This window comes from Mustela erminea, chromosome 7 (genome assembly GCF_009829155.1).
Source record: "Mustela erminea isolate mMusErm1 chromosome 7, mMusErm1.Pri, whole genome shotgun sequence".
Taxonomy (NCBI): domain Eukaryota; kingdom Metazoa; phylum Chordata; class Mammalia; order Carnivora; family Mustelidae; genus Mustela; species Mustela erminea.
The window spans coordinates 65,768,703-65,783,480 of NC_045620.1; the positions used below are offsets into that span (position 1 = coordinate 65,768,703).

At 52.9% G+C, this 14,778-nt stretch overlaps 1 long non-coding RNA gene across 1 annotated transcript; it reads right to left on the bottom strand.

Annotated features, from left to right (window-relative positions):
• Nucleotides 1-3,347: 3,347 nt before the first annotated feature.
• LOC116595511 lies at nucleotides 3,348-12,383 on the bottom strand. Its single transcript, XR_004287725.1, has 4 exons — nucleotides 12,106-12,383; nucleotides 10,140-10,196; nucleotides 5,988-6,731; nucleotides 3,348-3,827 (listed from the first exon to the last, which is right to left on the bottom strand). It is a non-coding gene; the product is annotated as an uncharacterized LOC116595511 (long non-coding RNA).
• Between the last annotated feature and the right edge of the window lie 2,395 nt (nucleotides 12,384-14,778).

Sequence of the window (14,778 nt, forward strand, 5' to 3'; positions counted from 1 at the left end):
CCGGGTCCCTCCGCGGCCATGGTGGCCAGGCGGCCCTGGTCTCCCTCACGGGTCTGGTGTGCCGCTGGCTGGAGGCCCAGAATCTGTCGGCAGCTTCATTGACATGCCGCCCCAGCTCTGCCCTAGTTCAGGATTGCTGAGCCTTAAGGCACACACTCTGGCCTTTTCCTGCTTTCTCTCTCACCCTGGAAACAAGTCTCTGTCTCTGGGGACCCAGAGAGGACGGCAGGCTTGTCCCCTAGGAGCTCACCTCCCGGGGCTTGTTGGCTGAGGTGTGGAGAAGCCCTGCAGAACCGGGCAAGGCATAAGGGGTGGGAGCCCGAGCAAGCCCACCATGACCAAGGGGCTGTTTCCGAAATGCAGCGCCTTAGAAGGGGCATTTTTTGGTCTCTTCTGGTGACGGTGTTTTTTAAAAAAAAATTTTCACCACAGTGTCAGATATGTTGGCCTGGTTTGGGTACTGCCTTCTGGCAATTTGTGGGGTTCAGCCCTATGACTCTGGCCCAGCCCCAACCCCAAGATGAGGAGAGGAAGCAGCAGCTTGTCCTCGCAGACTCCAAGCCGGTGCAGTGCCCCTCGCTGAGCCCAGGAGGGGAGGACAAAGTAGATGGCTCTTTGCGGCATCTCTCAGCTCCCCTAGGCATTTCCTGAGCCCAGAATCCCTGTCCCACCCCTCGGTCAGTGATGCACTGGACGGAACAACCAAGTGAGGCTGGCAACCATGCTTAGATTCCTTGCCTTGGAGACTCCATAATACTCTCTTTCCTGAAATACCCACTTAGCTATGTAGCACAGACAGCATGAAATTCGGGGGAGGCACAGGTCTGTGACCCCTCGTTAGAGGCCCCTGCTCTAGAAGTGGGGGTGTTCGGCTTGGGGTCTGGCCCTGGCTCTCTGCTGCCCTTTCATGACCTCTTCCCTGGGCCTCCATGTGCTCATGTGGAGACCAGGATCTTTCGCTTCCCAGACGGGAACTAGAGGAAAACTGACTGTGTCCTGGGGGCTCCCCACCTGAATGGGGTGGGTGTGGGGGCGGCTGCGGGTGTCCCGTCCAGATCCCTTTCCCCGGGGGGCTGTGAGACTTGACTGCTGAGGCTCAACGCTGCCTGCTTCTCTGGAGAACGGTGCCAGCCCAGCCACCTGGGGTACCCCTCTCTGAGAGTCGGCCCCCAGCTCCGGCCTGCGGCCACTGACTAATGCAGGATGGTACACGCCAAGCTAATGCTGCCTGCATGTCCCAACTCCAGAGCTCCTGTGGGATTCCTGAGATCCAGCAGGAGCTGGAGGCTACATCCTGGCTTTCGTTCCACCCCCTCCCCATCCTGCTTTCCTCACCGCCTGGCTCCTGAGAATGCTCCCCGTTAAACCTTCCCACAGGGGTCCCCATTTCAGGCTCTACTTGCAGGAAACTAACGAGTGACAGAGGCCTGGCCTACATCAACTCTGAGGGCACCAGGTGCCCAGAGCCTTTGGCTGTGGCATGGGAACGAAGCTGGTCAGGCAGGGTGGTCCTTAGCGGCAGGAGCTCAGAGCAGACGGTGGGAAGGTGTGGGGAACTCAGGAGCTGGGGGCTCCAGTCTGGGTGCCGAGGCAGGCCATGGTGAGGGCTGCTCATACTACCTTTTTTCTTCCCTTGGCCCCATCCTGAGCTTGGCCTCTAGGAGCCACATATTGTTAGTCCTGTCTTACAGATGTGGCAGCTGAGACCAGAGAGTCCCCTCTTCTCTAGGCCTTTGTCTCAGGGAAGCTGGGTCCTCTGCCCACTCCAGAGCCCATGTCCAGCTCACTATCCCCTGCAGACGCCTAGTCTCTGCCCTGGAGGTTGGCACAGGCCGGACCCTTGGCAGGAAAGAACCCAGGAGAAATAGAGGGCTGGGTCTCCCCCTGGCGTGGAGAAAGGGCTTGACTGTGTGGGAATGGCTGGAACAGCTGGCCTGACCCATGCAGCTGGCAGCTGAATTGTGAAGCTGGGGAAGTGGGCTTCCTGCAACCTTCCTTCCCCTTCCCTGCTGGGAGGAATGGGTCTCATCACCTCCCTCCCTCGGGCTGCCTGCCACTCCCTGGGTGGATGGGCAGGTGGGCCAGCACTGAATACAAAGGCACTGAATACAAATGGGGGCATTTCAGGCCCTGCCTGTTGGCCAAGCGGGGGACTTCTTGGGGCTCCCCCCCATCACTTCAGGGAAACCCTGCCTGATCTCAAAGAGGAGGGAGGGCCTGGACACCCGGGCCATTCGCCTCCTCCCCCAAGCGGCTGCACCCACCCCTGCCTACCTCCACATGGAGACAGCCCCTGGGCATTTAGGGAAGGGAAATCTGGAAGCGGTTCAGAGAGAAGCCAGCGCCCAGCTGAAGGGCTGAGGAGGAGGAGGAAGTGCTGGGTGCTGCCCTCACCCACGGAAGCTCCCATGTTAGACCAGGCCTCCTCGGTGTTCCTGGGCCAGTGGCCCCTGGTCTCTTACTTCTGGTGTTCTGCCTGGGGCTGGCGGGGGTTGGGGGGTGGTGGTGGTGCAGCTGGGCGCCACCAGCACCAGCAGACACACTGGCCCCAACGGCCGCTCTGATAAGCCTGGGCTCAGCTGGCGGAAGGAGGCTGGTGGCCCCACGGCCTCCGGTGGCCTGGCCCTGAGAGCTGTGGCCATTGTGCTTCCAGCATGTTTACCCCAAACCTTCCTTCCTCTCGCTGCCAGGAGTCTGGAAAGCCTTGGCTCTCTGGGCTCCCGGGAGGGGGTGGTGGCGTGCGTTTGAACAGGGAGTGACTTCTAGGTTGGTGAAAGCCTCAAAGCCACCAGCACATAGGGTCAGCGGAAGGGGAAGACGGGGCAGCTCTTCTGGGGAGAGCCTAGCGACATGGCTCTCACAGCTTGAAGACGGACATGCTTCTGACCCAGCAATCTACTGCTGGGAAACGGTGGTCAGGAAGTAATGGAAAGTTCACACGAGGCATGTGCCTAAGGACACTTCCGTCAGCCCTGCTTACAACTGATACCAGCTGATGGGAGATGGTACAATCACACAGTGGAGAGCCTGGCAGCAACGTACACAGTGACGGAACCATCAGTACAGCTGCCATGATCATTGTAGGACAGGCCCTAGACATGAGCACACCTTTCTTTCAGGTATATACCCAGGGTAGGTTGCTGGCTCAGAGGATATGAGTATGTACAACCCGAGCTGATGTTGCTGAACAGGGAGGGAAGGTTCTAGCACGTTTCACCTCCACCTCCAGTGCCTGGGAACCCCAGTGGTCCTTCACCAACACTTATTATTGTCGGCCTGCTTGTCGGCCTCCTTGGCCTGCTTCGTGTGAGCTTCTCTAATGCATATGAAAAGGGGTTGCATTGGAGTTTTAATCTGCATTTCTGAATATATGTCAACAGAAAAATGGATAACAAAGTGAGGTATATTTATAAGGTAGAAATATACATAGCAATGAAAAAGAATGATCTATAGCTACATGGGTGAACCTCAAAGAAACTCCTTCCTTCCTTTCTTCCTCCTCTTCCTCCTCTTCCTCCTTCTACAGGCAGTTCTAACAGGGAAACTTGTTTCTTTTTCTCTTTTCCGTGGATGAGATTCTTGGCAGCAAGAAGGAGGACATAATTGGAACTCAGGTTGGGGTCCTGGTCCTGACGCTGCCACCTCGTGGAAGGATGACCTTGGGACCGTCACTTGTCCTCTCTGTGTCATAGATTCATCACCTGCGAGATGGGACTGCTAACGCCTGCCATGCTAGGTTGCTCGCAGAAATGAAGCAAATGATTAGAAATACGTTGGTAAATTGCCAAAGAACAAAAGGATGGTCCTTGCCTGAGGAGAGTCTCCACCTAGGATGAGGACAGAGAGACATGCATTAATAGGTGTGAGGACAACTGTACAACCACCGACATTAGCACTCCAGGTGCACTCCTGAGTCCTTTCCACATGCTGTCTCTTTGAATCATCATCACAAGCCGGGGAGCCTAGTTCTCAGACAGGGGCCTGCCCGCTAGAAGCATGGACAAGCCAATTCAGCCCTGTAGGGTTGCAAGGGTGGGGAGGGGACGCTGGCCTCAGGGAGGGGCCTCTTAGCTACTGGAGGGAGGGTCAAACCTCCCGGCCTCCCTTCCAGGCTAGTTCTCTGCAGCCCCACCGCCTCCCCATCCCCTCACTGTGGCTCCATGCTGTCCCTCCTGCCCTCTCTCTGGGAAACCTTGAAGGGGCTATCTGTGCTGGGCTCCCAGATTCCCAGACTCCACAGTCAGAGGGTTCCCCTCCTTAAGCTCCCATCCCCCTTGGCCCCCCTACCCCGGTTCACCCTACCCCACCTCCTCTCACATACTTTCACAGCTTAAAGGACCTTGGAGCTGCCCTTTATGCACAGACCAGAAAGCTGAAAAGTCCAAGGACTGGTCCAAGGGCGCCCAGCTGGTCCTGGCTGAACCTGGCGACCCAGACTTCCTGGGTCCCCATCCCACATTTTTCCCACCACATGCCTCCTGGGGGCTGCCGTGAGGCTGACCAGGCTGAGCTCTGCGCTCTGTGGGCTCTGGGGTCCGAAAAAGACCAAGACAGTCCTTCCAGTCTCTGGGGTTGAGCCAGGGTGGAAGCAACAGGACCTGAGGCTTTTCCCACCAATAAAGCACCTTTTTTCCACTTCTGCCTTTGGTTGCTCTATTTTCTTCCTTCCTTGTCTGCAGTCATTTTAGCCTCTCTGTGTTGGATTTCTGCAACCCCCCTGGTGGCTGTGGCCGTGCCAGGGGCGCCATTGTGCCGTTTGTCATCTCATGGTGGGGTGGGGGTGGGGGCAGCGCGTGTATGTGATGAGAATGTGTGGTGGCACATTGGTCGGTGTAGGCATCTGTCCATCTGGCTGTGATGTGACTCAAATGCTGAGGCTCATAGGCCCTCTCTAGCCCTCCCTAGCTCCCAGCAGCTGTATCCCGACCCCTGGGAAAGAATGTCCCTGGCAGCCACAATGCCCGCCCCAGGCTGGAAGCCGCAGCACAGGTGGGGACGCTATGTCCAACTGGCCCTGTGACAGGGCCGCCCAAGAGAAGCCTCCCCTCCAGGGTCCCCCATTAGTGCTGCCTGCAGCAGCTGTCGCCCTGAGACAGGACTGGCCTGAGAGGAAGTGCCTGGAGGCCGGGGAACCAGTCCATGGGAAACTTGCTGTGTTTTGCCTCGTGCTCTGTTGAGGGGAGTGGGGTTGGCCAGGAACCTCCTCCCACGGAGGCCTGGGCTCCATCACCTATGCGTCCCTTGTGCCCCCTCAACAGATATGTCTTCAGCACCCACAATGTGCCGGGAGCTGGAGTCATGCCAAGGAGCTTGAGTGTGAACAAGTGAAGTTTCCACAGGAGGCCTGTGCTATCTGGGAGGAAGGGCTTCCTCTGGAGAAGAGTGCTGTGGGAATGAAAGGTCCAAAGTCCATTGCACTAAGGGGATAAAACCCAGAGACCTTTCACTCTTGTATCAGAGTGATGAGAAAAGCCCAGAAACACAGTGTGGGTGACTTAGAGTAAGCCCATGTGTGTTTTGGGGAAGGCAGGGGACATTTGCAACCGGCCTTCAAGGATAGGCCGGAGGCAGCAGGGAGGGTGGAAAGGGCTTCTGGAAAAGGCATAGCAAGAGCAAAAGAGTGGCCATTGGGAGAAGGCACTTCCAGTTTAGCTGTGGGACCCCTGGTGAGGCCAGCATATGGATGGACATCTGTTTGTGAGTAGCAGTGATTCTGGGGAGGGGGCCTTGGCAAGAGGTAGTGGGGCTGAAGGCTTCAGGCAGGAGGGGACGGCTGAGATGGGGGAGAAGGGAGGATGACATTCACGAACCCTGGAAGGTTCTCCACTCGCTGCCTTGATCCTGAAGGCCCAAGGCACAGGGCTGGGGGGCACAGTTGTGTTGTCACCGAGAGAGCAGGGACCCTCAGCTCATGCTAGTGAGGGTGCACAGGGCTTAGACCAGGGAAACAGGTTGGTGCCTCCAGGGAAACTCAAGCCTGGCCTCACCTTCCTCTGGCCCTTCTTCTTCAGCCTCAGGGGAGGCCCTCGTCCCCGTATCAGTCACATCTGTTGGAGCACAGAGCTGAGCAGAGGGCTCATTTTGCTAGGAATTGTGCCGTGTGATCTCACATGAATCACTCCCCGTTCTTGGACTGTTGGTGTCGTCATCTATACACTGAGGGGCTTGGGCTCTGTGGGATCTCACGTCGTTCCCACCTTAGTTGCCAGCTCTGGTTAACTGGTAAGGCTCTGGAGGATTGCGACCCCAAGTCCAGGCTGGGAGGGATTGATCCATCAGTAATGTCTTGATCCATCAGTAATGCCTTGATCCATCAGTAATGTCTGCTGTGGTCTCCTGGTGTTGGCGATGGTACACATGCCTTCCTACCTCCCGTCTTTACTATCTCAATGGCCATGTTTTAATGGGGGGGGGGCGTGCAGAGAGGTGGGGAAGAGAACCAACCTTCTGTGAGAAGTGGTTCTCCAAGGATTTGTGACAACTCTTGTGTGTGTTCCCCCAGGGCAAACATCTAGAAGAAGACAGGTGTCCCCAAGCATCTCCCACTTGTCTGTGAACAGACAAAAGCATGAACACAGTTTTGTAAGCAAGAGGAGAGAGGGTAAACAAGCCCAAATCTGATTTATTGGCTCATTTGTTTTTCTGGAATTTTGGATAAATTTGCACCTGGTTGCATTTCTGTACAGCCAATATGAAGAAAATTTCCGTTGCTGTTGTTGCTTTGGTTTTTGCTGAAAGAGAAAAAAGAAATCCATAAATATTGTCAAGAAAGGAAAGAAGAGACCAGGAAAAGTTGATGGATTATATAATTGGGCTTACAAAGAAACTAAAATCTTGAGAACTTTAATCAGAAAATAGGATATGTTGGTCACATCCTTGTGTATGTTAGCATTCATACATTTGCGAATGTGGCGTATGTATGTATTTCACATGTGTGATATAAATGTGGCACAGATCTGTGTGTAGTGTGTGTGTGTGTGTGTGTGTGTGCGCACGCATGTGTCTGTGCAGTAGGGATGTCTGTAGAGCATAGAAATGTATGTATTCTGTGTCTGTGCTGTGTGAGGAATTATGCTGTGTGCATACTGAATACAGTAGATCTCAGAATGGTGTATATGTGGGTAGGGTATGTGTATGTCATATACGTGTGTGGGACCCGTGACATGTGCATGCCAGGTAAGCACGTGGCATTCTTGCTCTGGGACATGCTGGCCTTGAGCAGGGCTCGTTGATGACGTCACGTAACATCAGAGTTTGAAATACCTCCCTGTGGAGCCCAACAGAGACAGAGAGCCAAAAATCATGAGTCTTTTTTGGTGTTTGCTCTTCTGAGAGGAAATTGGGAATTGCTGGGGCCTGTTTTACCTACTGAAATCCAGATGATCAGAAAAGTGACTGTAGTCCCGGGGAAACCCAGTGGCCAGCTCAAGAAGGTGGGCTTAAAAAGCTTACCGTTCGCAGTTTCCAAGAAAAATTGTTCACCAAACTTTTCAGACTTTTTCTCCCCTTTAACAAAGATTGGAAAGGGTTCCCAGTGGCCTTTTCTGAGGGAAATCGAGCAATTTCCATGATGGATTTGGGACACTATTCCCCCCCCCCCTTTAAAGAAGTAAATGCTGGGGTAGCAAAGGGAAGGTTAACAGACATCTAGAGCTTTCTGCACAACTGTTGATAGCAAGGGTCGTGTGTCCCCCAGCATATTGGAGGCCACAAAATGCAGCCAATCTATTTCTTTTGACTGTATTCAGGCAAACGTCCCAGAGGATTTCATTCCCTCAGGCCTGGGGAGGGGGTGGGTAGGAGCAGAGTGGGGAGTAAAGACCCCTTTCCCTTGTGCCCTTGCAAAAGTAAAGGCACCTTCACATCAAGAAGGGTTATGGATAGAAATGTAGTGATCCGAAGGTACACCTACACCCGAATGTTTATAGCAGCAACGTCCACAATAGCCACACTATGGAAAGAACCTAGATGTCCATCAACAGATAAATGGATAAAGAAGATGTGAGATATACATATATATGTATATATATGTATATATATAGAGAGATATATATAATGCATATATATACATATATATACATATATATGATAATATATGATAATATATTGCATATATATAGATATATATATAATGGAATACTATGCAGCCATCAAAAGAAATGAAATCTTGCCATTTGTGACGACGTGGGTGGAACCAGAGGCTATTATGCTGAATGAAATAAGTCAATCAGAGAAAGACAATTATCATATGATCTCCCTGATATGAGGAATTTGAGAGGCAATGTGGGGGGCTTGCGGGGCAGGGAAGGAAAAGAGGAAACAAGATGGGATTGGGAGGGAGACAAACCATAAGAGACTCTTAATCTCATGAAACAAACTGAGGGTTGCCAGAGGTTATGGACACTGGGGAGGGTATGTGCTATGGTGAGTGCTGTGAAGTGTGTAAGCCTGAAGATTCACAGACCCGTACCCCTGAGGATAATAATACATTATATGTTAATAAAAAATTAAAAATTAAAAAAAAGATTTATGGAGCAGAGCCCTTCCTGCTCCCTAGGACTGTACTGTGAGTCCTGTAACAACAGTCATGAATGTTTCTGCTGAGTGGAAGGGACAGTCCCTAGGGGCAAGGTTGTTCCTGGCACAGGGCCTGCTACCTAGTAGGTGTCTAGTAGATAGCTATTGAATGAATGAGTGGCCCAGGAGGTGAGCATCCAAGAGAAACAGCCTGGTTTCCCCACATTGCCAAGCAGAGCTTCCAGGGCAGGGCTGAGGGTGGACGGGACCGCTTGTCCAGCTGTTGGATTTCCCCCCTCCTCTTTTCCGGCCCCTCTCCCAGAATCTCAGCTGGTTCCCACGCCCTCAGTTGGGGAGCTTCTGCTGTCATTGTTCAGCTGTTATCAGTGCCTGGCCTCTGCTCGCCTCGATCTTTCATTGGACCAGGAAAAGGGGAAGGACAAGGCAGAGTAGGAAGGGGAAGCTTCAGGGACTGATGTGGGAAAGAATCACAGTCAGAATGGGCTGATCTGGTGCAGCCTCAGGTGAGAAGCCAAGGTTTGGGGAGGGAGGAGGACGTTCCCAAGGTTACACGGATGGTGCAGAATAATAAGGATCATCAGAATTATGGTAGAAGTAATATCGACCACATTATGAGATAATATGTTGCAAACTAGACTTTCCCCAATATCTTATTGTACTCCTTAGCTCTGCCCACTTCTTGTAACTAGTTTGCCTTGAGACTCATACAGAGAATGTGAACATTTGCATGGCCCACTGACTGAGGGGACCCAATGACTATCAGCTTTAGGACTCCAGGTGGGAAGCCTGGCCCTGACCTCATAGCATTGGTTGCCTCAGGGAATAGGCTGGACTTCTTGGATTTTGAGTTTCATAAGTCAGACTATAGGACTTCCAAAATAAGAAGTGATCATTGGGGGGTGCCTGGGTGGCTCAGTGGGTTGAACCTCTGTCTTTGGTTCAGGTTATGATCTCAGGGTCCTGGGATCGAGCCCCGCATTGGGCTCTTTGCTCAGGGGGGAGCCTGCTTCCCCCTCTCCCTCTGCCTGCCTCTCTGCTTACTTGTGATCTCTGTCTGTCAAATAAATAAATAAAATCTTAAAAAAAAAAAAAGTGATCATTGAAATTTAAAACTCAGTGGGATAAACAGAGCCAGAGAAGGAGATCTGAGAATTTACCCAGAATACAACACAAAGAGGTAAATATTGGAAAATAGGGAGAGCGAGAGAGGATAGAAGGAGAAGGTCCAACCGATGCCAAGTAGAATCCCAGGAAGAGAGATTGGAAAGAATGAGGGGCAATATTCAGAGAGACGATGGCTAAGGAATTCTAGAACTGAAGACAGAAGTGAGTTTTCATAGAGCAGAATCACGCCAAGCTCTGGGGCATAGCACGGGGCAACTCCAGGTCACAAAGAGAAGCCTTCCTGAGCAACTTGCTTCCCAAATCCTTCTCTTCTGCTCTCTGACAGGCCGAACCACTGTGACTTTGCATTTGCACTGGTACTGCTTCCACTCACCATTCTTTGGTGGGCAAGTTTTGCCTCAACCATGAACCTGGGAGCTTTCTGAAGGTGGGAGCCCTTCCCCTAACCCCAGTCCTGGGGAAGGATGGCGAAATACCTAGTCGGAGATAGTCCTGGGCCCATGGCTCAACTCCTCCTGTCTCAGTTTCTTCATCTGTAAAATGGAATTAGAAATACTTGGACAGGGCATTCTGAGATTTACACGTGGGGTGATTTCCTCCCACACTGTGTCCCTGTTCTGTTTAATCTATAATAGCATTTTAATGCCACTATTTTTATTTCTAGATTCTACCCCCCCCACCCTTGGTCAATTCTGCCTCTTTTCTTTTTCTTCATATATTCATAGGGAAAAAAAAAAAAAGTAAAAATTTTAAAAAAAAGAAAGGGTGCCTGGGTGGTTCAGTCAGTTAAGCGTCTGCCTTCAACTCAGGTCATGATCTCAAGGTCCTAGAATCAGGCTCTCTGCTCAGTGGGGAGCCTGCTTCTCCCTCTCCCTTTGCTGCTCCCCTTGCTTGTGTATACTCTTTCTCTCTCTCTTTGTCAAATAAGTAAATAAAATCTTAAAAAAAAAAAAAAGTAAAAGCGTATATTCATGAAGAACCATAAAGTGTTGGCTCTCAGATCTAGTTTTAGCAGTAGAGGCCTTTCATCAAATAAAAATATATTGTTGGAGACCCAGTTCCAGCAGAATAAAGGAACCGCTGGTTGAATTGGGGTGGGTGGGGTGGGATGGAGACCCAGAGTTCAGCTGACTCATTTCCCCCTTTCCCTCATACCACCCCTTTGGCACCATGGCTGGAACAAAGTTAGAAAACCACCCTCAAAAGCTTTAAAGCGGCATTCCCCAAAATGTGTATCTGGGAACCCTACTTCATAGTGTCCCATGACAAAGGGGTTCTGTGGTTGAATACATTTGAGAAACACTGGATTAACCAAAGCACATTGAGTCTCTGAAGGATTTCTTTGAGAATTTAATACTTACACTGAGCCCTGGGAGTCTTAAAGAGGGTAACTGATGTGCTGAGTTCTGCAAACCTACCATTTTATCCAAGAATTACCCCGTAGGGGCGCCTGTGTAGCTCAGTCTATTAAGTGTCTGCCTTTGGCCCAGGTCATGACCCTGGGGTCCTGGGATCGAGCCCTACATCAGAATCTCTGCTCAGTGGGGAGTCTCCCTCTCCCTCTGCCTGCTGCTCCCTCTGCTTGTTCTCTCTCTAACAAATAAATAAATAAAATCTTAAAAAAAAAAAAAAAAAAAGAATTATCCCTGTAGGCTGGTGTTGTGTAGAACACACCAGGAAAATGCTGTACTGGATAATAGTAATAATAACAGTAATTTTTCCTATGTCCCCCTTCAAGATCTATAAGACTAGACACTGAAGTAAGAGGTGAGGCAATTATTACTTTGGATTGAATACGAGCTTTTAGTCTTTTCTGACCCCCGCCCCCGCCCGCCACCCCGCCATTTAGAAAAGACCTGTGGGAAACCCAGCAATTTCCAGGCCTTCTTTCTTCCCATCTCTGTTCTGCAGCCACAAGCACAGCCTGCCTGGGCATGGACTTGGGTGAGGCCCCGTTTCACTGGTCAGTTCTTTTGACACCTCATACTGGGGCCCACTTTTGTCCCAGGGCTGAGCCGGCCCTTTGGTCCAGGCAGCAAGCCCCAGAGCCCTGGCTTGGCCCGTGAGAGCTATGGGAAACCTGGTTCCCACTTGCCCACCCCCTTCCCGGCAGCCCAAAAGGCTGCCCAGGCTTTTCTTTCCTCTTCTTACTGGCAGGAAGAATTTCTGGAAGTGAGGCTGGGCCGGTGACAATGAGGCAGGATGCCCATCCCCCTTACAGCCCAGCCCAGCACGCAAGAGCCCTGCCCCTCCCAGGGCTGGGGCTCACAGAGGTAAGCCTCCCTGCCTGCCCAGCCTCACCTTGGGCTCTGGGGAACAGGACAGACCCCTGCACAGGGCTGGGAAGCAGGGGCCGGTGCACTGGAGCGTCTCTCCAGAGGCAGAATCCCACAGTGGGTCTGCCACATCTCTCTCCCACAGTTTTTCCTCTTCCTTTCATACCTTGAACAGACAGCAAGGGGTGGGTCTGTGGGCAGATCTGTCTCTGGGGGTCTAGAGTCCAGCCAGGTGGTCCAACACACAATTTTGAGAATGTTGATGAAACCTCTTCAGGCTTTGACGGGCACGGAGGCTGTGGAAAGGTCTAGTTTGGACTGGGAATGAAGGACCATCTGCCCCTAGGGCCTAGGGCCTCAGGGCAGCCGCCCCTTCTCCCCACCCAGTAGGTCCGCTGGCTTACTTTGTTTCTCTTTTTGGTGCCCTTGTTACTATGGCTACAGCCACATCACTCAGCCATCCTTCCTTAGGGGAAGTTGAGCAGGAGTTTTCGAATTTTAAAAAGTTGTTATTGTCTGGGATGCCTGGGTGGCTCAGTCGGTTAATCATCTGCCTTTGGCTCAGGTCATGATCCCAGAGTCCTGGGATCGAGCCCCGAATCGGGCTCCCTGCTCAGTGAAGAGCCTGCTCCTCCCTCTCCCTTTGCCTGCTGCTCTATCTGCTTGTGTACTCTCTCTCTATATCTCTCTGTCAAATTAAAAAAAAAAAAAAAAGTTGTTATTGTCTGAGGGGAAGCAGCCAAAAAAAAAAAAGATGCATTATGTGTGCACTGGACTTGGCTTTCCCTCATAAATGAATGGGCTTTCCAAAGAAAGTATTCAAGGAGGAGTCCAGAGGAGGGAGGAAGCTTTCCCTTAGCCCCACAGTGCCCTAATGCCTAAACCACATGCCTCAGCTTGGGCTCCTGGAGGGCGGGAGCCCTGCTGCTACCCTCTGACTGGAGCACGATGGTGCAGAGACCCTGCCCCATCCCCCAGGCCTGAGCAGCCCTGAAGAGCCCAAGGAAGGTCTCAGGATGTTACAGGGATCAGTGTCCCTTCAGGCCTGTAATTCTCCGACTCCCTGCGACCCCATGTACATACCAGGCTTCTTGTCCGTGCCTCACCTTGGCTCAGGTGTTTTCCTGAGCCTGGAGCACCCGTTCCATCCCTCTACTTAACCAGTTGTCACCGTCCTTCCTAGCCCAGGACTGGTCCTGCCTCCCAGCAGCCTGCCCTGACTGCCCCACCCCACGCTGACCTCTCCTCCCTCTTCCCTGCCCTGCGGTCCCTCTGTGGCCATGTGCCTGTCACTTCGTGGGGACCGACGCCTCCATGCTCAGCCCCACACAAACATAGCAGTTGGGGAGGAGGGCCAGCACGGCAGAATGATGGATGAGGCTGTCGTGGCTCTCTTCCCCGCTGTGGCTGTGGTTAGGAGATCTCCCCTAGAAGAAGGCTGATATTTTCCAGGAATTTCCTGAGGGGAGGGGACCAAGCATTCCGGAATGAGAGCCAGCTGTGGAGTTGAGGCCTGGGGGTGAGGAGCAGGGCTCTGGGCTTCCTGGCTGAGTCAGTGACCATCTCCAGGTAATTTATGGGCTGAGTCAGGGCTGGGGGCCATGGAGGTAGGGAGAGCATGGGGGCGAGGGTGAGGGAAGGTTATGGGGCAGGGAGCCTTTTGGCAGCCTGTCAAGGGGAGGGCAGCCTGACTGGCTGGAAGGGAGTCTGGCTGAGTCAGGCACAGACCCCCTTCTCCTCAACCAGCTTTGCTCCCTTGCCTGGAGTCTACCAAAGCAGCAAGACTGAAGAAGGAGCCGGAAGATGGATAGAAAGCTGCAGAAGGGGAGAAGCCTCTGGCTGACCTTGGGGGCTCAGGAAGACAGAGGAGGCCAGGCTGGAAGTGAGTGGGCTTGGATAGGCCTCAGGGCTGAGCTGGGGCTGAGGAGAGCTGCTGGCTCTAGCATCCAGGCCTGGGAGCAGCCTGCTCCTCCTTCCTTCCTGGGCCTGCCCCCTTTCTCAGCTGAAGAAGCCCATCTGGCTTCCATTCAGCTTCTGCCGTGGACCTGCCGGGTGACATGGGCTGGGGGCCTCCTCCTTTCCGAGGCTCCAGTCCTCACTTGGACAGGATCGGCCGGCTCCTCTAAGCCCTGAGTGGGGCTACTCGGTCGCACTTGGGGAGTCCAGTCCGATGGTGGTAGCCTGCAAAGCAAGGCTCAGCAGAAGCCGGTCTGGGAGAGCTGCCACCTAAGGCCCACTGGAGGCCCTGACCTGGAATGGCAATGGGGCTGGGATAGGAGAGGGACTGGGGGAGGCTGTGCCTGGTTACTGTCCCCTCCAGGCCGGAGGAGCTGGGGGGAGTGGGCAGCACAGCATGTGTCATCACACACATATACCCCACACACCCTCAATTCCCAAGGAAAACCCATGTCTGTCCGTCTCACCCAGGGCTGAGCCTGGGGTCCCACGGGAAGACAGGTTCCGACACGTGCTCCAGGGAGGACCCCTCTCCTGCTGACAGAGCGAGGCAGAAGTGTCCCCTGGGGGAGGGGACCCAACTTTCCATGTCATCCGTGCGTATCTGTCGCATCATCGTACCTGTGGTGGTGGCAGAATCGTCCCACGGCAGAGTCCAAGCAGGGCAGGCTGCTGTGGGGTTGGGGTTCCACTCCTGGCCTCAGCATCTCAGGGGGGCTCCCAGATATTTGGGTGTCTTAATCTGGCTCCGTATGCTCCATGAGAACTTTGCAACCAGACAAGAGATTTGAAGAAGAATTTGGGGGATTGTGATACCATATTAAAGACACACACACACACACACACAGAAAATCCACATTTTCTACATGACGGAAGAACCGCT